At 42.7% G+C, this 24115-nt stretch overlaps 1 protein-coding gene across 5 annotated transcripts in view; it reads right to left on the bottom strand.

The window, feature by feature from the left end:
• The window catches only part of GJA5 (gap junction protein alpha 5), a 90132-nt gene that overhangs the window by 4442 nt on the left and 61575 nt on the right, over window positions 1–24115 (bottom strand). The gene's annotated exons all lie outside the window — the stretch shown is intronic.

Raw genomic sequence — 24115 nt, 5'->3', positions numbered from 1 at the left:
GGGGGGTTGCCTGTTTAGGATATGCAACATATGATTGAAGAGTTAGCGGAAATTCATGGATTTTGTCTTTTTTGTGACTCGGTTTATAATCCGAGGATCTGCTTATCAAAACATGACCTGCCTGAAGCTGTTATCTGCTCAATATACTAGTTTTAAACTGGTTTAGCTTGCACACTATTTGCTTGAGTTATCTCGGCCATGTATTGATGTTGGATCCCACCATGGTTGGCTGGTTTGTGTCTAAATATCCGCATTCTTGCCTCTGACCTCCATTATGGAGCTGGTATGTGATCCCCATGTTTAAGGTCACTTCTTGGTGTGAATTCAAATTCTCATTACATAACAAGTTCTGTTTGCGTAATTCTAGTAGGACCAGCTTGAATGATGCAAATCAATAACATTATATTAAGCTGCACCGTCCAAGGTTGCCATTTTGTGAAACGCATTTTCTAAATGTATTCAATCAGGCTATTTATTTGCTATACATGGTCACTCATTGGATACCCATGGTCTAAATCAGGATATCGTTGATCCTAATTCTGTGAATCGTAATTTATCACCCCTTGGCGTGCACAAAACTGGGTGCCCCTAGTGTAAATAATAAATAAAGCATTGATTATAAAGTATAATGTGTGCAGTGAAACAGAGAAACTTCCAAAATAATTCTGTTTTTCATAAACAGATATTCACTTAAATATTACATAAAGCCACTTCACAGATCACATGTAGAACCAAGCACATCTTGGGAAGTAATTAGCAGAACACACAATGATCTTATCTCAAGTGAAGAATACATAATGAATTGCTTGTTAACTCGTGTATTATCACAGAGACCATTTATGAAACTCTCTTTGATGCTGTGTTTGCATAATGAAAGCCAACTGTGCTGTAATAGGTATGCATTAAGCAAAAGTATAATCCCAGGTAACAGAGCGATGGCTCCTTTCCAGCTCTCGGGAGCCTTATTAGAAAGATAACAATTTTTATTTCAAAGCTAACAATTGTAAATTCTTAACGCACAAATAATGATTGAAATACATATTTTGTGAAATGAAATTCTATTATATAATATATCCATGTATATGTAAATAAATAAAAATAATACAATATATATATATATATATATATATATATATATATAATATATATATTTGTGTTAAGGGCTCATGATAGTACAGAAGATACAAACACTGATAAGTGTAGGATGGTATTAAAAGAGCAAGTCGGTTGTGGTGTGCCGGAACCAACGATGAGGTAGGCCTGTAAATAAAGAGGGCAAAAGTAGAAAATCAAATTTATTACATACCAGCAATATACATACTTTAACCAGACATGTCTTGAAAGGCATTTCTTACTTCTTGTACCGGGTTAGGTATGTATCTAGAGTAAGCCGATGATTTCCAGCGCCCTAGTGACTTGATAACATGAACTGGAATGTTTGCACTGGATGCTGTGGAGGCCGCTCCTATGCGGAAGGAGTGGCCCGAATAGTTAGCTGATTTGAGGCCCAGCTGTGTAAGTAAAGACCTGACGTGTGTCATAAAGGTGGTGGTAGTGAGTACCGAACCTTGTAGACTGAAAGTGGTTGAGATGGTGGTTCGTTGTTATGCTGGGTATATGAGTCCAGTAGTTTGACGGGGCTCCACCTGTTGTGAGTAGGATAGTACTTAACCTCTACTGAAAGTGCATGTTGACTGGTTTTGGAGTGAGGCAGAGTCAAGATATAATAGTCCATGTGTTTTGTTAAGTGTGAATGAAGTAGGATGTGAGTGGACTGTGTTGTGCTGATGGCGGTAAATTCTCTTGGTCTCAAGAAACCATAAACAAGGCTACGTATATGGCGGTTTTAATGATGAGGTTTGTGTTGTTGGCAAAGGGTTTAAATCTAGTGAATTGTATAAGTCTTTAAAAATATGGAAATCTATGGGTAGCCTCTGGGCCGTACGTGGGGGTTCAGATCTCTGAATACCCCTAAGGATGTTCTTAATTGGTAGGAGGACACTTGATTTGTCTGGTTGTAAAGTTAGCATGTGATGTTGGATGCCTGTCAGATATGGTTTGATTGTGTTGTATGATAGTTTGAGTTTGGCAAAAAGAAGCAAAGCCCAACCAGGATGTCACGATGAAAGGTTGTAAGATGTTGTGTTCAGAAAGGAATCTTTAAATCAAATGAAAGCTCTATCGTAAGTTTCCCGGGTATTAGTAGACAGTGCTAATTGGGACAATGTTCTGCTATGTTGCATAATAGCATCTAGTCCATTACTAGATGGTGGAATAGTGGGGTGTTCGTGGCTGTGAGTGCGGCTGACGGGAGTATTTGACGAAAAGCCTGGAAATTAAAGCGAGACAAATTGTCAGCAGCAGTGTTACATACACCTGGAACATGAATGCAAAACAAGAGAAAATTATGACATGCAGCCAGCCAAGTGAGTTTCCTCAAGAATCTCATAATAGTCAGTGATTTGGATCGGCCTTGTTTATAATGTGACAAGTTACTTGGTTGTCTGAGTAGCAACGTACAGACGAACCTGCCCATAAATGCACCCATGCCACGGCAACCGTCACGATGGGATGTATCTCAAACAGAGCTAAGGTAGTGGAAAAACCCTCCAGGTCCTGAAACTTCTGAAGGCCAGCTGCCCCAAAGCCATTCATTCCTGAAAAATTGCTGCAAAACCTGTGGTAGACGCCGCGTCTGACCAAATGGTAGGTGAGGAGTCAGACAATTTTGGAAGGAACATGCTTTTACCATTCAAGGTATGATGCGAATGGCAAAATTCAGTGACCCAAGCAGAGACTGTAATTCTTGCGGTTGCAAGTACTGAGTTGTATGTAGAGATTATGTTGATCAGAATGTTTTCTACCTTGGGCGTGGCAGGCTAGCTTGCATGGTGGCTGAGTCTAGTATGATACCCAGGAATGTGATGAAGGTATCTGGTCCTTCAGTCTTGGTGGAGGAGACTGGGACACCCACCTGTTCGAATAGACTGATGGTTTATTTTAGGCTACTGGGAGGGGAAATATTCTCCTCGACCAGTAAGAAATCATCCAGATAATGTATGACTGTAGGGCATCTGGCTATATTTAATAAAGCCAGCATAGGGTTTCGGCGAATACGTCGAAAATGGCCGGACTACTTTGGAACCTAAATGTTAAACGTGAGCAAAATAGTAGTTCCCTGCCCACTTGATACCATGCAGGTGACACAGTGTAGGGTGGATAGGCAGTAACTTGAAAGCATTGTGATATCAGTCTTACTGAGCCATGCTCCGGCCCCTGCTTGCATGATAGCCGTAATGGCGTGATCTATGGTGGAATATTGCAGTGAAAATTCCTCAGAGGGTATGAGGGAGTTCAGACTAGGAGTGGCAGAGGTGTGAGGTGTTGATAGATCAATGATAAGTCTCTGTTTGTGAGAAGATTTCCCCGTGACAATACCGATGGGGTTTGTCCGCTATGTGGTGAACGGAGGGGACTGGAAGGGCCCCCATAGGAAGTCCTCTGCCACTTCCTGGCTATGAGTGTCTCCACCGCTGTAGGGTTTGTTGTGCGGATTGTAAATTAGGACATTCCAGGATTCCGGAAGGCATGTGTATGAGGCCTGTGTGAATCCTTCTGATAGACCCGAGATAATGAATTCCACCAAATGTCTAGATGGATGATGTGGCAGTAATGTCGTAAGTACAGAAATGTTTATTGATGTTAAGTATAGTTTTGGGATACATTTTATTTGGACACAGATTTAGCATGTGCCCTGAAACAGATGGCAGGAGAAAGTGATTGCAACTCAACCAGTGCTGGAGGGGTCGCAGCGGCCGACCCAGCCATGGTAAGGGGTGTAGTGACCGATTCCCCAGGGGTGATACTAGCAGGCTAACTAGGCCTGAAAGGCGAAAAATTAATCTTGTTTTGTGACAGGTGAGGCCCTGCTAGTTGCCAAGTGGCTATGAGAGGCTCTGTCTATGAGTTGGCGCGAGGGGTTATTGAGGCCACCCATCGTAGTGGCAGGAATCGTAGGCCTCTCGGTGATAGTAAAAGAAAACAGGGGGAGGGAGTGACAGGTGAGGCCCTCTCTATAATATTGCGAGGCGGCTAACTCACGTGTGGCCCGATGGCGTTTGCCTCCGAAACGTTGAGGCGGGGTGTTGGCCTCGCGGACCACTAAACGATAGGCAGAACTGCCAAGAAGGGAGGTACCTATTTGGGCCTATACCCCTAACTTGCCAGTACTCTATGGCCTAGAAGAATGAAACGTATGTGAACTACAACGTGAGCAGGCTTACGTACCTGGTAGTATGTATGAAGTTTTGAGATTCGACAGGTATGAAAACCTGGATAAACCTAAAAAGGGATAGAGTGAGAATGGATCCTGTGAGACCTGTGTAATCTGTATAGGCTGGGATTAGGGCTTCTAGCAGTATGTGTGGGAGGTGTAAAATCTATGAGTATGATAGTGACATGACTGCCCATGCTTGGTGACAAGCGTTACGCTGAGTCCGATACCTCGCAGCAGGGGATTGGCCGTGTAATGTGTATATATGGAAGGTGATCAGATGATATGCATGTCACTAAACTGATCTGGGAATGCAAGGGACTTTTTAATGTGAAGTGACAATATGCAGAATCATAAATGTTGCTGTAAAGTGACGTATGAATGTATGAACCAGAACGTGTGATTCAAAAACCGAAAGTCTTGTGAGACGTATATGCCGTGTTCTTGAATACTCGTGTTACGTCGTCTGAGTGTGTCAAGAAAAGGCCTGAGTTTGTAAATGCCATGTGAAATTATGTGAAATGACAATCTATGCAGAAAATGTTGTAACGTGACGTATGAGTGGTTGAACCAATGCGTGTGATTCAACCCGAAACCCTCTGTGGAAGGTAGGACTGTGTTCTTATATACTCGTGGTATATCGTATGAGCATGATAAGAAATGGCCTGAATAGTTAGTGCCATGTAATCGTAATGTACATGGTTGTAATAACATCATATCTCCATTATACTCTTTGAAAATAGGACCGTGTCCTTGAACTCGTGGTATGTCGTACGAGCATGACAGAAAAAGGAGCCGTAATGTAGGCTAACCATAACAGTAATATACATGTAATATCTGCATTGTAAAATAAAATAACTATTATTATTAAAACCATATATATATAATAAGCAAACTGAAACAAAATAGACAACCTAAGATCGTGTAAAATAAGTATTTGAAAGTTTAACCGATTACTGTGCAGGAAACGTATGATTGGTTGGATCAGTACGTGTGATTCAACCCGAGTATGCATGAAAAGGAATTAAATCCTTGTGTCATGGTTAACAACAAAGAAATGAGGCCTGTAACGTAGGCTGATTTAATTGTAATGAAATGGATAATTATATAAAAAAAAAACTCCAGTAAGCGTGGGAGTCCAATGTCTATACAGAAATGTTAGCTGGTTACATACCCTGATGTAATAAGTGATACCTTAAAAATAGCATGGAAATGGTCTGTCTATTTAACCAAGCAACTTTTTAACCAAATGTAAATACATGAAATGATGAAATGTAACTCACGAAAAAGATCTATGTGAATACATAGCAGAATAACCGAATCTTAGTATGAAGGGAAACAGAAGTTAGCATGAATAGCTTAACCGTATGCATTTTAATGCGAACAGCAATCGTGCATAGAATATACTATGAATAAGTGCCGACCAGAAAACACAAACCGAAATGACAATTGTTTAAATGAAGCAAGGTTGGTTTTTACATGAAATGCATTAATGTCTGAGAAGCCTGTAGTACACTGAATGACCGGTAGGGGTCAGTGTGTAGGCGAAAATGCAGTGGTTCGATGGTTTGTACATGAAATGCAATAATGTCTGAGAAGCCTGTAGTACACCGAATGACCGGTAGGGGTCAGTGTGTAGGCGAAAATGCAGTGGTTCGTTGGTTTGTACATGAAATGCGATAATGTCTAAGAAGCCTGTAGTACACCCAAAGACCGGTAGGGGGTTTAAACGAATGATATGCATGAACATGCAATGGTTTTAGAACAGACTTAGACAAAATGCAGCCGTAAAGTGAGGACCTGACCCGTGCATGGTGCCGTGGGACTGATGCCTGGCATAACGGGTAGGTTGACTTACAGTTTGTGAGTCACTTGGACACCATCCACGGCGATGGATTGAAGAAAGAAGGTGGTAGGCCGGAAAAGCCTGTGGCTGGATTCCTGACACAGCTCTGCTTAAAAAACCTCATGGAGTAATCAGGTAAAATGGCGTCTGGATGACCCGGAAGTGGAAATGATGCAGCGCTGGCCTCGAACGATATGGAGCCAGGTAAGGGGTGTCCCTTAAGTAGGGAAGAGGTGTGTCATACGCCCCTCCCACAATTACAGTCCAAAAGGCCTTAATACATATCCATACACATAATCACATAAATAATTTCAGAAATATACATGTAGACTTTAAATATATAAATATGTATCTATATTTAAAATCTACGTGTGTATTTATGTAATATTTTTACATAATTAAGTCATTTTATTGATTGCAATTTGAGGGACCTGCCTGACAACCCAGGCCGAAAGTCCAGAGAATTGAATTTGTAACTTTCCATGACACCCTAAAACCTGTACATATGGGGGTACTGTTTTACTTGGGAGACTTCGCTGAACACAAATATTAGTGTTTCAAAACTGTAAAACATATCACAGCGATGATATTGTCAGTGAAAATTAAGTTTTTTGCATTTTTAACACACAAACAACACTTTCACTGATCACATCATTGTTGTGATACATTATACTGCTTTGAAACACTAATATTTGTGTTCAGCGAAGTCTCCAGAGTAAAACAGTACCCCCCATGTACAGGCTTTATAGTGCTTTTGAAAGTTACAGGGTCAAGTAAAAAGCTTCATTTTCCAATTTTTCAGATTAGTTATGTTGCCGTTGAGAGCGTATGGTAGCCCAGGAATGAGAATTACCCCTATGATGGCATACCATTTGGAAAAGAAGACAACCCAAGGTTTTGCAAATGGGGTATGTTCAGTCTTTTTAGTAGCCACTTAGTCACAAACACTGGCCAAAGTTAGCGTTCATAATTGTTTTTTTTTTTGCATTTTTAACACACAAACAAATAAAAATGCTAACTTTGGCCAGTGTTTGTGACTAAGTGGCTACTAAAAGAGACTGGACATACCCCATATTGAATACCCTGGGTTGTCTACTTTAAAAAATGCTGTACATGTGAGGTGTGATTCAGAGATTTATGACAGATAACAGTGTTACAATGTCACTATTGATACATTTTAAAAATATATATTTTGAAACAGCAATGTCCTACTTGTGCTTATAGCCGTATAACTTGCAAAACAATGCAAAAAAGCATGTAAACACTGGGTGTTTTAAAACTCAGGACAAAATGTTCAATCTATTTAGCAGTTTTTTTCATTAGCTTTTGTAGAGTAAAATAGTTTTCAAGTAAAAGTCAAAAAACGTATTTTTTTTAAAAAAAATTCACCATATATATATATATATATATATATATATTTTTTTTTTTTTAAAGTAAATTATATGACATGATACAAATAATGGTATGTAAAGAAAGCCCTTCTTGTCCTGAAAAAAACAATATAATTTGTATGGGAACCGTAAATGAATGTTAAAACAGCTCTGGTCCTTAACTTACAACATGGTCAAAACAGTCCGGTCCTTAAGGGGTTAACCCCTTCAGGACGGGTGACGGACGAGGTCCGTCATCCTGGGGATATCCTTAACGACGGGTGACGGACCTCCGTCATGCGGTAAAATTAACCCCAGATCGCCGCAATCGCGGCGATCGCGGGGTTAATGGTGCTCCGGTCTGCCTCTGTATTAGAGGCAGACCGGGAGCACCGGATCGGGCTGTCCCAGCACATGTGCCCGCTCTGACAGCATGTCAGAGCGAGCACATGTGCTGTGTATACTCACCTTCCGCCTCCCTGCACTTCCGGGTTCAGTGTGAAGTGCAGGGAGACGGATCAGTGCTGATCCTGCCCCCTGTTAAAAAATAAATAAAGTTTAATTAAAATCCCATCCCCTTTACCCCTTTTAATAAAAAATGAACCCCTTCCCTGCCAATTGATCACTGACTACAGTGATCAATTGGCAGGGATTACATTTTACTGTCATCTGATTTTTTTTTTTAACCCCTGAGGGTTAATTCTTTTTTTTTAACCCTCAGGGGTTAAATCTATTTTATTAATTAATTTAAATATTTTAAAATTATATATTGAGCTAACTGGGGTGGGTGGAAGTTAGTGGGGAATTTGGGGATTTGGAGTTAGGCTAACTAGGGGTTAACGTTAAAAATAGTTTTAAAATAAGCTTTAAAAAGTTAAAAATTACATTTATAAAAAAAGTTTGAATAACGTTTGAGTAAAAAATAAAAAAAGACACCCCCTTTACCCAGTCCAAATAAAAATTAATCCCTTCCCTGCCAGTCGATCACTGCCTACAGTGATCAAAATACAGCTCACAGTGATCTAATTTGTTTTAACCCCTGAGGATTAACTTTTATTTATTTATTAACCCTCAGGGGTTCAATTTATTTAATTAATTAATTTAAATGTTTTATAATTATATATTTTGCTAGCTGGGGTGGGTGGGGGTTATGGGAAAATGGGGAATTTACGGTTAGTGCTGCTTACTTCTAGTTAGGGGTTAACGGTAAAAAAAAGCTTAGAAAAATTTTAAATCTGTAAAAAAAAGTTTTAAGAAAGTTTAGGAAAATTTTAAAAAAATAATAAGCAAAACAAAAGTTTAAAAACTAGTTTTAAAAAGTTTAAAAAGTAAAAAAAAATACATTAAAAAATGCTAATTACCACTACACCTGGAACAAACTAGAGAAAAAATGATCCCACGCTAAGGTTCAAAATATGCCTTTTGAATTACCCCAGGGTGTATTCTTTAATAAATAGTATGTGTTTGTGGGGAAGTTTCAATAACCAACCATCTAAACTACTCCAAATTGGAACATGGACACAGCATAAAACTTCAAAGTAAGAAAAAAACTGAATGGCTGCGTCTCAAATGTGCCTTTGTGTTTTTTGTTTTTTTTTGAAAAGTCAAACTGTTATAATACCCCAAATGGAAGCATAGGCTCATTAAATCCGCCTCTCAAAATTCTACTGTGAATACTGAAAAGGACAGGTCTCCTATATGGCACTGTAACTTCATGAAATAGGGCCAAAGACATACAATGGGGGTGTCATTTTACTCAGCAGATGTAACTGAACACAAAATAAAACTTTGTAAAGGAATAGCACACACCAACTTTACAAAATACACATGAGAAGTTCTTTGTTATAAGTTTGTGTGCCAAAAACCAAAAAAAACACAATTTTACTCCAATATTTAGCAGAGGTTGGCGGTGAAATGACTACGTAGAAAGTGTCAAAACAACCTTAGGTAAATAGCCTGTGATGTCTACTTTATATAAATATATACTTTTGTGTGGCAATTTTGTTTTCTTTTATGGCTATTAAGCTTACAAGACAAACATACCAAATTCTAAAATCGCTCCACATTAAAAGTTTATTTTACTCCTTGTGCTTTGTGACCTGTAACCAGGGGCGTATTAGCCGCGAGGCAAACAAGGCATTTGCCTTGGGCGGCATTTTCCAGGGGGCGGCAAAAAACGCCGCCCCCAAATGCCCAAGGCAAATGTCTTGTTAGCCTTGCGGCTAACAGACATGCTGGGCTGGTTGCTGGGCGGGCGGGCGGCCGGCGAGGGAGCCCTTCCCCTGAGCTCTCTGCTCAGCTCCCTCGCGCGCCGCCCGCAGAGTGAGACTGGGAGCCGGAATATGACGTCATATTCCGGCTCCGCCTCCCAGCCTCACTCTGCGCGCGGCGCGCGAGGGAGATGAGCTGAGAGCTCAGGGGAAGGGCTCCCTCGCCGGCCGCCCAGCCTGCCCGCCAGTGCCGCCCTGCAGCCACTGGACCACCAGGGAATGGGAGAACCCCCCCACCCCCAGCATTCCCAAAGGTAAGGAGGCTGGGGGGGGAGTAAATTAAAAAAAAAAAAAGTGTTAATGTGAGTGTGTGTGTGTGTGTCTCTGACTGTGTGTGTGTGTGTGTGTTAGTGTGTCTGTTAGTGTGTGTCTGTGACTGTGTGTGTTAGTGTGTGTGTGTCTGTTAGTGTGTGTGTCTCACTGTGTGTGTCTGTTAGTGTGTGTGTCCGACTGTGTGTGTCTGACTCTGTTTGTCTGTTAGCTAGTGTATGCGTATCTGTCAGTGAATATGTGTGTATTTAGAAGGCGGGGCAGGGGGAAAGGGTTGGGTGGGGGTGGCGCGCGCGTGCGCGGGGGGGGGTGTCTGAGTTTTGTCCTGCCTAGGGCAGCACAAAACCAAGATACACCACTGCCTGTAACTACCAAAAAAAAACTTAAAATCCCAGACACATTATATATTCTGTAAATCAGAACAACTAAATGAATTTATTTTTAATTACTTTCTTTAACCTGCACTAATTATGCACACATTATTATTGCAAAAACTGTAAACCCCCCCCCCACAATTTTGTTGTTTTTTTGCATTTTTCTGTATTTTTTTGATAATAAATAAGCATTTATATATATATATGTTACATCAAATTAAAGCCCTTTCTGTCCTTTAAAAAACAGTATATAATATGTGTCAGTGTAATAAACGAGATAGATGCAAATTGCAGTTGAACGCAAACAGCAAGAAAATGCAAAAAATTGCTTGTGTCATTAAGCCTAAGACAAGCTTCTGAAGCTGTGTGCTTAAAGGGTTAAAGGCTCTTTTGTTAACTTTGAAGCCCTACATCCAGTGCCAGTAATGCAACTTTTTTTATACTTTACTTTTCTAAATAAACCTACATTTCTATGAAAACTGACGTTTTTGTTTTTTTGTGGCCCACATAAACTCAATCCTTGTTTATTCGGCCCAAAACGTGTAAGACAGTGATCAATCACCACATGCCACGCTTCCCCTCAGTCCTACCAACACAGGGTGACAGAGCTAGGCTGTTGAGGGATCAGGATATTCGGGTGTCACACAGAGCAGCCATGTGATTTGGGAGGTAAAACAATAAAATAATACAGCAATATTCCAACACATTTAGTGTGTTCTTTTACTGCGCCAGTATGTCTTTGTCACGGCCTGAAGAGAACACAAATAATTTGTATACGGTTTACTGTAAACTGAATGCAGTCAATAATGATGTTTGCTCTTATATGCAAATGAATAGCTGGTTCTCGTAGATTATTTGCCTATCACTCAGCATGTGATGCAATTAAGGGGATGAATACATGTTAAAACAGGTTTTGGATATATGCACCTGCTGTCAGGTCTTCCAGTGCAGTGTTTGGATTAAACATTCCAAATTCTCTGTGCAACGGTTTAGAAAAGGTTATCCTTAGTTAATTATGTTAGATCAATTAAGAAACGTAGGTGTGATTTGTTAGTAAGTGCATTCACTAAGAGCATCGGATAGGAAAGTGATACACAGACAGTCTTGGCAGATCTACAAAACAAACATTGGAACAGTGACGATGTTACAGCGGGTTCTGAGAAGTGAAGTGCTGAGGACTGTGTGATACAGGGTGGATCCCAGCGGGCGACAGGAGAGGAAAGCAAAAAGATATCTAAATATTAAACATCTTAAGGGCAAAGAGAGGCCAAGCAGATAACACAGGATAGGCAGGCTCTTATAGGGTTGGCAGAAGACGGATGAAAAGCTGCCCAGAGTTTCATAGTTTTGTAGTTTGATAGGACATGTGGACAAAACCAGATTATATGTCCTGCCAACTGCAATGCTAGAAGGAACAAACCCTACATCTAGCCTTATTTACTGAACGAACCAACCCTAATTATCTAACCCATACTTTACTACACCTATCTAGGCCTCCAGTGGGCAAACACCAAGCAAAACACATACTTAGACCTCCGATGGACAAGCAACCATTGAAACACCTAACTAGGCCTCCAGTGGACAAGTACCCTCAAAACACCTAACTTTTCCTCCAATAGGCAAACACCCCTTAAAAAATCCTACCTAGGCATCCAATGGACAAGCACCTTTCAAAACACTTACCACGGCCTGCAATGGACAAACATCCTTTCAAACACCTACCTAGGAGTTCAATGGACAAGCACTTATCGAAACACCTACCTATGCCTCCAGATGGCAAGCACCCTTCAAAACACCTACCTACACCGCCAAAGAGCAAGCACCCCTCAAAACAGCTACCTAGGCTTCCAATTCACAAGCTCCCCTCAATATATCTACCTCAGCCCACAATGGACAAGCACTTTTCAAAATGTAGCTTTATTTGTATCTACATTATGTTTAGCGTAGATGTATTAAGGTATGGGTTAAATCAGTGGTTCCCAAACTAGCACTCAAGGCAACCCTACCAGTCCAGGATTTAGGGATTACCAAGTTGTGTCTTGAGTGTTTTTAGAAAAAAAAAAAAAACCTTGACACAACTGGGTAATCCTTAAATCCTGGACTGGTAGGGTTGCCTTGAGGACTTGGGAACTACTGGATTAGATGATTAGGTCTGGTTCTTTAAGTGACAAGTCAGTTAATTTAAAGTGATAATACTCGTTGCAAGTGAATCTTGCCATGCTGTCTTTAATGTAACAGTTTAGAGAACATATGGGTATCTAATCAGCCATGATGGAAGTGCTGTGATGTGTCATGGTCTGTGTGCGTACTGCGTAGTTCTCCAAGCGTAGCAGAATTAGTCACGTTGACTGGGTTTTGATGTAAGGAAATAAAGCAGAAACAGAAGGGACCAGTGGTCTGCTGCGCCTGGCACTCTCTACGATTCTCTCATCATGTGACAAGTCATGTTAATTATTTATTGCATGCGGAGGATGTTAACAGAGCATTAACTAGATAGCTAAGTGAGGGAGAAACACCAGTCCGGGAATGTAAACTCATAGTCTCCCGCTCGGAGCAATGTCACACCAGCTGCTCACCACTTCCCAGCAGAAAATATTTCCTGATACATCATTTGCCCTGGCAGATCTAAAACGCTGTGTGTAAAGGATACATCGACCACTGGCAAACATTTTATTTTGGACGCAGGAAGCATTTATACATTGATGGTTTAGTGTAAAATATGTGATGGCTCAGTTCATTGAATAGCTTGCATCTCTAGCAGAATCTATGGAAAGAAACCCTCAGTAATTTATTAATTTAGGCTGGGCCACCAGAGGGCGTCTCATTTAAAACATACACAGAGCTATTCACAGAGCTATTCACTAAACCAGGGATGCCTAAAGGGTAGATCCCCAGATGTTTTAGAACTACAAATCCCATGATGCTTTGCCCTCTATTACAATAACAAAGCATCATGGAAGCTGTAGTTTTAAAACATCTACCTTTTGGGCATCCCTGCACTAAACATTGTATGCTGTCCGGATAGACCAAATCTGGTGAAAATGACTGCAATGGTTATATTATTTATACAGCTGGAATTCGGGTAGGCCGAGCGAATTTGCAGCAATTGCCCAGAAGCGTTCGTGCCTGGATTAAAATCAGTGCTATCACATCTGAGCCCGATAGAAAGTATAGGATTTTGAAGACAAACAAAGCACTGATAATAATTAATGAGGTTAATAAACTTCTGAGCCGAATGCATTCAGTAGGAAGCACATTCGCAAATTGTGGTCCACTTGATTTTTTGCCAGTGAATTGATCTTTTCAAGTATTATTGCCTGCTTGTAGAGCTAACTACATATAGTTAAATACCCTCGGCAATGCAAAGGTTAATTATGAGCTAGCCAGCTGCCACATTAAAAAAGTTTAAATAAAAACTTGGTTGGCTTACAATCTAATAAGAATTCAAAGCATGAGAAAGCCTTTGTAAATGCTTTACCCATTTTGAAGCCTCATTCTTTCATTAGTATGGTGGCTGACAAGCACGTGCTATCTGAATTGCAATATCCAGGCATTGTTAAATAGTGTAAACAATGTCCAGGTTTTGCAGTCTGAACGACCATGTATGTAGCCGGTTGTTTTTTACCCCATTCACTACAAGGCCATTTGGACGTTAGATAATAACCGCTGACAAAGTTACTGATGGGTAACAGATTCACGCCTTTTCAATTTTTTCAAGCAAAGACCTGTATAACCAACTGGATTTTGTATAATCTGAAAACATGCATTGCATAGTGATTGATATTATTAACCCCTTCGTGATCAAATTAGGCAATTCACATGTTATTTTACAATCCTGGCATCACTTCACCCATACTGGAGTTAAGTTCACGTACATGTTTCTACAAAAATTAACGTAATCATTTATGCAACTAAAATGTAATTTAAAAGAAGAACAATGTATCTTATTCACACACACACACTGATTTTTTTTTTTTTTTTAATTCTTTATTTTTGCATGTGCATATAAGGTACAGGCAAGCGTGCAGGGCCACGACAGCAACTGCAGGCATATTCGTGGCATTTCAATGAGTGGCATTTTGATACAGCACATATTTTTTTTTTTAACATGAAACAGCAAGTTTTGTTATATTCTAGACATGCATAAAATTAAGTTAGTATATTCAGGCTTAACGAAAGGCAAAACGATAGGTATGTCAGCAGGTCGTCCATATCGAGTATGGAAGGTCACAATGTAAGCTGACAGTAAGTGTAGATCAGCAGCGTGTATACTGACATTCTAATGAGGCATTGGCATAAAAACAGTGCAGATTAGCATTTCAAAAAATATAAACAGGCTTAAACTTTCCAATATGCCATATAGTTAAGAAAGTAAGTGCTTCTCAATCTAAGACAGAGTGTAGACCAGCTTAGTAGTTATACTGGACATGGCTGAGTGAGAGGTAATGCTGGTCACATGAGGGGCTAAGCATGCATTATAACAAGACTTACGGATTTTAATATTAGATTCCCTACATGTCTAGATATAGGCTCATGTTATTAGCGTTGGTGCAAGTTAATGGTTGCGGTATGTTACGTGCAGGGTGTTATATTTTAATCGGGTAGTGAGACCTATTTTGTGAGAAGCGGGGGGGGGGGGGGATAGTATATTACCCCTAACCAAGGGGGTGGCGGGGGGGGAGGGGGGGTTGTGCATGTCGGTTTTCAGGCGTCCCACATCAACAGCCAACGTTTTCTGTATGTCTTTGACCCAGTTTTGTAGGTCCTGTTTAGTGGCAAAATTAAAGTCTCCCATTGCTGTGTTCGTTACCGGCATTGTGAGTGCTGTGTCAGTTTGGGTTGATGAGTGGGCCGGTGAGTTGGATGGTGTTTGGACCATGGCGGTAGTTTTGGGCAGCGCTGGCCGCTGGAGCAAAGTTCCAATGTCCTGTGCTGTAGAGGAGCCCATGTGAGCCTTCTGTGTGCGTTTCCCCATGGGTTCGGGAGTCTCCGGCCCGTATGGGTCAAAGTCGTTTTCCGGATCGGAATCACCCTGTAGGTAGGTCCCGCCGAGTAGCTGCTCGAGGCCGTGTAAGCTTGGTGCGTGGTAGGCCTTAGGCCTGCGTTTTGCACTCCCAGACTTAGGAGTGTACCGGAAAGGCATCTGCCGGTTCGGTGTGTGGACCTGGACACTGTTCTGATGTGCTCCGGTTCGGATGGCGGGTATTTTCCGAGATTTTGGCGGATTTTGATTTGCAAGGTGGGAGCCCGCTGAAATGGCGTCCGCTCAGCCACACACACTGATTTCTAAACACATTTATTGTGGTTTAAGAGGACACTATAGTCACAGAACCACTACGGCTTGATGTAGTGGTTATGGTGTCTATAGCATGTCCCTGCAGACTTTTCAATGCAAAATCACTGCCTCTAGGTACAGTCACTCAGATGAACAGTAGAGGTGCTTCCTAGTCTAGTGCTGCACTGACATTCAGCATCTCCACACTCTGCATGGAGAGGCTGAACGTTCCCATGAAGATGTATTGATTCAATGTATCTCTATGAGGAGATGCTGATTGGTGCAGAGTGGTGTTTTGCTGCACAGGTGCAATAGCCTCCCAATGCATTGCTTTCCAATCAAGATTGAGGATCTCACTTTTAGTAAATAACACTGGATATTTTTACAGCATCGTTTAGAATAGGTATTAGATACCACCTAATTGAAAACTAAGACAACAAGAAGAAGCCATCACATATACCCCAAGTATCAGTGGGATGTAGGTGCACAAAAAATACAGTTTTATGTAGAAGTCATGCACACTTGTTTCTCTAAACAACGAGGGTTTTCTGCAAAGCTTTTAATCATCCAACAGGTGGGTCTTAGCAGAGCATTGTCAAATAATGTCTTTCCCTGTATGGTATGGCTGCTATAAGTTTACTGAGCAGTTTCATAAATCCAATGACTCTAGGGAATAGAAATATACCTAGATGTCAGCCCCCAGACCGGCCCAACCACAGAACCCCCGCTCAATCCGACACTTACCTCCTCCACACTTCGTTTGATTCCACTAAGTTTGCATCTGCATATTGTGCTCTATCTAGTAAATCATGACACTAAAGCATAAAATACCTGCCCCATAAACCTCTGCTGGGAAGAGTTTTATGGGGTAAAATCAAATCCCACAGAAGATACAAGTGGTTTTCTATTGATGGACATGCTTAGGTCTGCCGGACGCTGCCGATACACTCTGTTAGCTGTACAGCTGCAAACACTTTGCAGAAGAGTAATATTTTATTTTTTTTATTAAATTTTTGTATTTTTGTATTTTTTTTTAAACCTATATAATGGATTAACAATGGGGGCAATTCCATCCTATTGTGCCCTTCTAATCCTGCATCAAGATATTTTGGTTACGATGCATGCTGGTGAACACTGCTTACTAATTTTCCACTCTAAAATGAATAACGCTTTATTTAGTGTCTCTGACTTAAATATCGGTTTGATGTTCATTAGAAATAGTTTTATTTGTTTGTTTGTCGGTAACAACAAGCAAATGGCAATGTATTCCTCCGTTCTAGCATAGAACAGCTCAGTCCAACACTTGACTGTTTCTGCTTAGATTTACCTCCGTTATCCTTGAATATGCAATAGATCAAACTCGTGATTTATTACATAAAACATCTTTCTCGGAGTTCTAAGACTTGGCAGCATTAATGACAAAGTTCAAAAACTCGTTAGAACCTAAAAAGGCAAGCTGCAAACAGTCTGTGCTGCATAAAACAAAAATCTTTATAGTCATCTAACCGCTGCTTTTATTTAGCACATAACCATCTTACCCGTCATCAAGGGATATTTGCTAACACATGTCAGAAACCCAACAAATCTACCCGCTGGTAGAATGCTTTGGGACTGAATACGTTACTATATCAGTCATGGACATGAGGTGCGAGTGGAGAATATTTAAAGTGATATTTCCCTTTGCGTGAATTAAGTGATTAAACATATACAGAACATTCCAAAGGTCTGTCTGTTTCATTTCTCTGTCGTGTGAATCATACATTATTTTTCAGCCTTCTATGACACATTTTAGAGAGGATACATTTTAAACAATAAATGCATTGTTTTTCTAGTTAAATGTAAAAAAAAGAAAAATTATTCGTTCTCTCTTGTACAGCAAATATTGGGTTTTGATCTATTTCTACTGACATCATCTTTCAACAGGAAATGGCTAAGCTCTCTCAGCCAATCATCATCCTCTCATAGCTCTCTACAGGCAAATTAAATCCACATACACTAGCCTCAACATTAAGATAAGCTTTAAAATTGAAACAAATTAAAGGTGAGGTGAATAACATTGATTTCATTAAAGGACACGGAGGCTCATATTAGGCTTTATCTCTTTCTTTATTCCTCAGCAGCAAAGAAAGGATATTGATATTTTTAATATAGCAATAACAAAAAACAAATACCCTTCAGGGTTAACCATATAACATTCCAGATATATTAACCAATGGGATCATTCCTTGTACTATGTCCCCTCATGTGACCTAAGCCACTCCCTCTTTCTTTGCTGCCCCCTCAGCTAAGTACCTCATATTTTCTACTCTGAAACATTTGTACTATATTGAAGTGTTTTGCTAAGTGTTAATGTACCTTGCATATAATTTAATTAGTGATTACTGATGTCTGTTAATGTTTAGTGTTTGTTAGAGTTTGGTTTTTCTCTGTCCTTTAATGCAGAGTACTTGCCCCTCCCCTGGGGCAAGCCTCCACTCTGCACTGCCGCACAGGTTGTTTATAACCCGGTTTCCTACCAACCCCCCCCCACTCTCCATCCTCCTCCACTCCGCTGCTCATAACGAGCAGTCTAGCCGCCCGACGGATCGCTGCCAGTGTTTACCGATAGTTCGGCCACCCGCGCATCGCGGCGGCCATCTTGCAATTGGCGGATTTGCCGTCTTTTTTCACCCGGCGCTCGCGCCACTCCTTAGGGGAGGGGCACTAGCTGATTGGATAAGGGAGGTGTTGGGCAGTTTACCAGTGTCCCCCAGGAGTCATTCCTGAGGGAACACTTGGTAAGCTGCCATATTATTTGTGCAATAACTTGTTTTGTGTGCCATATAGTGTGCCTTTGCCCAAGTGCTTTCAATACTGTGCAGACAGGGTTTTTTGGTTTAAGTGCCATACTCAGGTCATTACCCACTATAAAAGGTGTCAGTTGACCTGTGCCATTCCCATTACCCACCATACTGTGTAGTGCCTGTTTCCCCAAGTCAAGCTCTGTATTAAACTCTAGCCAGTATGCAGTCTCAGGCTGACAAACAGGTTTCTGCCCCCACTGCCCCTGCTAAGCCTAGCAAGCAGATTACAGCAGCTCTGCCTACAGGCATTGTGGCCATTAGAGGTAATGAGGAAGCATCCCAGGACCACGTGAACTCAGAAGAGTTCCAGGCGCTTCTGGATGCTACAATGAACAAGTCAGTGACTCAGGCTATATTTAATGCCATGGGAGTGATGTCAGACACCCTGTCACATTCTATCTCCTCCGCCATTATTGCATCCAGCAGAACCTCCAGTTCAGCAGCCCCTATACCAGCTGACAGCAAGCCAAGGGTCCCTAGCGGCTGCAAGGCTACATGCAAGTCACACCACCTAACAGGGGTCACCTCCAAAACTAGTATGACGGACAGGTTGCGCCCTGTTGAAACTGAGGACGTGGTGCCCCCACGTAAAAGAGCCCCCCGCAGGACAAAAACGGTGTGGAGTTGGAAGCGGGCAAAAGCCCTACCTGATTCATCCGACTCGGATTCGGACTCAGAGGAGGCTTCAGATGGGTCCGAGGCAATCGACCCGATTTATTCAGACAACTCGTCCCCTGAACGCAGCGAGACTGCACACCCAGCGATAGACGCTGAACAAGAAGCGGATGAATCCGCTGTTCTAGACCCCCAAGGGGAACCCCTCTTCGACCCTGACACTTTGCATAATCCGCGCTCAGCGGAATGGTACCCCACAACTCATGTGGCTATCTATATGGCAACCAGGGTGCGAAAACCACTTGATAAGGCCACAAGGAGTAAACTGAGGGCAGAATGCCCACGTCCCACGGTCCCAGACATGGCCTGCGTGACCCCCGAGGTGGATCCCAAGATTGCCCAGTTCTTGGGCAAGTCGGGATGGAAGGCCAAGAAGGGATTAGACTACTCCCTCAAACATTGCCAGGACAAGGTCCTTGACATACTCAGGCCTATAGCCAAGATTTTCGACATGGTCTTACTGAGGGGACCTTACTGAGGGGACCCTGTAACGGATCGCCTGGCACCCCGACTGGGTACCTCAGTTAAAGGATGCTCCTAGCGTTTCCTGAGGACTCCAAGCACTCTGGCAGACACCACAATCACCGAATCTGAGAAGCATAAAATCCTCTCAAGCCTCTGAATGCTGTAGACAGTTGAATAGGAACCATACGAATAGGTTTGCACTCCTAGCAGTCAAACTGAAACAGCATAAAATAAATCCTCCCCCAATAATGAGACGACACTTCACTTTGAGGGTTAAGCAGGAACTCTGGACTGGCACATCCAGCCTGGCTTTTATTTCCATCTCACACATATAAGACCGCCCACAGGGGAGGTGTAAAATATCCAATAGCATCACGGGTGCAACCCACACATCCCCTCCCCTTAGTGTGACACATAATCCCATTATTCATACAGTTTAAAATATACTTTTTACACAATATTTATAACTTCAAAACCATACATCACATTCACATAAAAATACATATCCACAATCAATCCATTCAGGGGAACAACATATTAAAAAATGGCATGAATCAGACCAGGGGTTCAAAAGTTAGTAAAGTATCTTTTAAAACCCCTGCTAGCATGGCTTTCCGGCTCAGACCGGTTTTACAGAGCACTCTCTCCTGGAGCAGTAATCCAATTACCTCCCAGGACAGAGGCAGACTCCATTGAGCACATAGGGACACAAAGACAGTAAAACACTTTAAAATACATAAAGTCAACTTTTACACATAACACACAGACATTTCACATATCCCCAGATAGCTGGGATCTGAGCGCACAAAACTACCGAATAGCGCGCAGATCCTATTCACACAATTCAATTGCCATGGAGCCGAAGTCTTTAACTACACGAATGGGCTCCATGGCATAGCTATCTGGGTTAACACATTCGCATAAAGTCTGGTCCATAGTCCAAAGGCAAGAGGCGGGCAAGCAGCCCCCTCCAAGGACACGTGGCGAGGTCAGTTTCGCCACAGACCCAATTGACTTACTGGCCATCAGGGGGTGGATCCAGAGAGGCATTTGCCTAGTTGGAAACGCCAATACTGCTTTGGCTACAGAACGGAGTAAAGCCATTTTAATGAAAATCGAGCAAAAACTGATACATTTGGCAATTTCAGAGCCTGACACACAGGCAAAAGGTCTCCTATTCGGAGACGACTTTGTCAAAACCCTGGGTAATTATGTCGGCACTTTCACGGCACTAGACAAGGCACAACATAATATGAAGCGGGTGTTCTCGCAAAAGGTTTTTGGTGGGGCCGGCAGACAGCAGGGCCGTCTGTCCGGCCGCTCTTCCCGGACATCATACCGGGGCTACAGAGGCTCCGCCACAACACGGTTCCATCCTCCCGAACCCAGGACACAGTCGCCATTTTCTGACCAGGGGCAGGTCATGGCACCCACGTGGACCCAGGGGATCCTCCTATGGCCGTCGGCCTTATGGTGAGTCGTTTCCCTTTACGTATCCATTCCTTATCACTGGTGGGGGGAAGACTGTTTCATTTCCATGATGCCTGGCACAAAATAACCTCAGATGCCTGGGTCCTAGAGACCGTTCTAGGTTACCGCGTAGAATTCACACAACACCCGATCCAACACTCAGTGCCACATCGGATTATATTTTCCCCAGGAGACAAAAACCTAGTATCAGAAGAGGTCCGCACATTGAAGGAGAAAGGTGCGATCTACAAAGTAACCACTACCGCCCCCGGTTTTCTAAGCAACATCTTCTTAGTGCCCAAGAAGGGTGGAGGCATGAGGCCAGTAATAAACCTGCGACCTCTCAACGCCTTTGTCACATACCATCACTTCAAGATGGAAGGGATACACTGCCTCCGAGACCTCCTAAGACTGGGAGACTGGATGGTTAAACTGGACCTCCACCATGCATATCTGACGATACCGATCGCCGAAGAATGTCACCACTTACTCCAATTCCAATGGGAAAACACTATGTGGTGGCGGTTCAGATGCCTCCCCTTTGGCCTATCCTCAGCTCCGTGGTGCTTCACCAAACTGCTGAAACCGGTAGTCGCCCTTCTCCGCAGCAGAGGTGTACGTATGATCGTATACCTCGACGACATGCTGATCATGGCCCACGACACCCTTCTATTACAACAACATCTATCTTGAACGTTAACCCTTCTGCAAAACCTGGGTTTCAGAATCAACTGGGACAAGTCAATCATACAACCTTCACAATCGATAGAATTTCTAGGTTTCGATATAGATGCAATTCACGGAATGCTCAGTCTACCTGCCACTAAGGAAAAACTCATAAAGAAGGAAATCCAGCGGACCTTATCACGACCAGTCTTGACCTTACAACAACTGGCCAGGATAATTGGTCTGCTGTCCGCTTCCATACAAGCTATTTTTCCGGGACCCCTCCATTACAGATCCCTGCAACAGCGCAAAGCCACCCATCTACGCTTGGCTCAATCTTACTCAGATTCTGTGCCTCTAGACTGCGCAGCAAAAGAGGAATTAGCATGGTGGCTTCAACATATGGAAGCATGGAACGGCAAAGCGATATTCAGAACCACCCCGGATCTCATCATAGAATCCGACGCGAGCAGACTCAGATGGGGCGCTCGTTGTGGTCCCACCTCTACAGGTGGAAAATGGTCCTCACAAGAAAAGGAACTCCACATCAAAGGTTTGGAACTCCTAGCGGGGTCATTCGCTCTCCGGAGCCTCCTCGGACACACAACCAATTGTTCCATACTGTTGCGCATGGACAATATCTCGGCTGTTCGTTACATCAATCACTTGGGTGGCATGAGATCGACAATACTCACAAACCTGGCGGAAGAATTTTGGCATTTCTGTCTGAGCCGCAACATATCAGTACAGGCAGAATACCTTCCAGGACTCTCCAACACAGTAGCAGATTGGAACTCCAGGCATTTACGAGACAACAGTGCTTGGCGATTGAACCACTTGATATTCCAAAACCTCCAACAAATCTGGGGCCCGATGCACATCGACCTCTTTGCCTCCTGGCTGAATGCTCAACTCCCTTCGTTCTTCAGCTGTAGACCGGACCCAGACGCCTTGGAAGTGGATGCCTTCCTACAAAATTGGCCAAACGACCGGCTCTATGCCTTCCCTCCCTTTTCACTAATAGCACGGACTCTCCTACACCTACAACGCTCCTGAACATTGCTAGTTCTAATAATACCGTTCTGGACAGCACAGCCTTGGTTCCCTTCACTCATGGAAATGTCTATCGACCTTCCCAGACTGATCCCAGGAACCACGGACCTATTACCAGACCCCGATGGGAACTCTCACCCACTTATGATGCAAGGCCACCTCAGGCTTCTAGCGTGGCTCTTCTCTGGGGAACCTGGGCCCTGCCGAACGTTCCACGAACAACTTTGGACTTACTGGCAGGAGCTTGGGCCCCAGGAACAAGACGATCTTATACTCATGCCTGGAACAAATGGTGTAGTTGGTGTGTGGAACAACACGTGGATCCCCTATGTGCTCCTGTAAATCACGTCATGGTTTTCCTTACTACCCTGTACGACCAAGGTTTGGCCTACCGCACCATAAATGTGTACAGATCGGCGATCTTAGCCGGCCACAGTGGATAGGAAGGTTTCCCAGCTGGAAAGCATCTATTGGTTTGTCGTCTTCAACGAGGCATACAATTTGCACGACCACCACAACCCCGATATACGGCCTTATGGGATGTTAATAAGGTCCTTCGCTTACTGGACGAATGGCCTCCAAACTCGGATCTCACACTCAAGCAAGTGTCCGCAAAATTGGCTATGCTCCTGTGCTTAATTTCCTTCAAAAGGGTGTCAGACGTTCGAGCCCTGGATATTGATGCGCGGTCCTTCACCCCACAGGGTGTCATGTTTAATATCACCAGACGTACGAAGTCAAAAATCGCGTCTGTCTTCTACCCATCATTTCCTCACAACGCTAACCTCTGCCCGGTGGCATGCCTTCAAGAATACGAAAAAAGGACAGTCAGTTCAGAACCCTACAACACACAACCTATTCTTGGCGGTGAGGAGACCTCCTCACCTGGTATCCATGGTAACGCTGGCACGCTGGGTGAAATGGATAATGTCGGCTGCTGGCATCGACACATCAGTTTACGGAGCACATTCTACAAGAGGCGCTATGGCCTCTAAAGGATTCTCAGTGGGTTGCAAACTGGAGAATCTTCTCCACACAGCTGATTGGTCCCGAGAATCGACATTTAAAGAATACTATTTCCGGCCAACAGAACATATCTCCTCTATGGTCATCTCACAGCTTTAAACTAGCCTAATATGAGCCTCCGTGTCCTTTAATAAAATTACCAGATTTTTCTAATTACATGACTTAAGTCATGATTTTATAAAGGACACGGAGGCGAGTTTTAGCCCACCCGATGACAGGTAAGCCATACATGTATCTTC

This window comes from Pelobates fuscus, chromosome 1 (assembly GCF_036172605.1).
Source record: "Pelobates fuscus isolate aPelFus1 chromosome 1, aPelFus1.pri, whole genome shotgun sequence".
In the NCBI taxonomy this organism is placed as follows: domain Eukaryota; kingdom Metazoa; phylum Chordata; class Amphibia; order Anura; family Pelobatidae; genus Pelobates; species Pelobates fuscus.
This window is presented reverse-complemented; position numbering and strand designations above follow the sequence as displayed.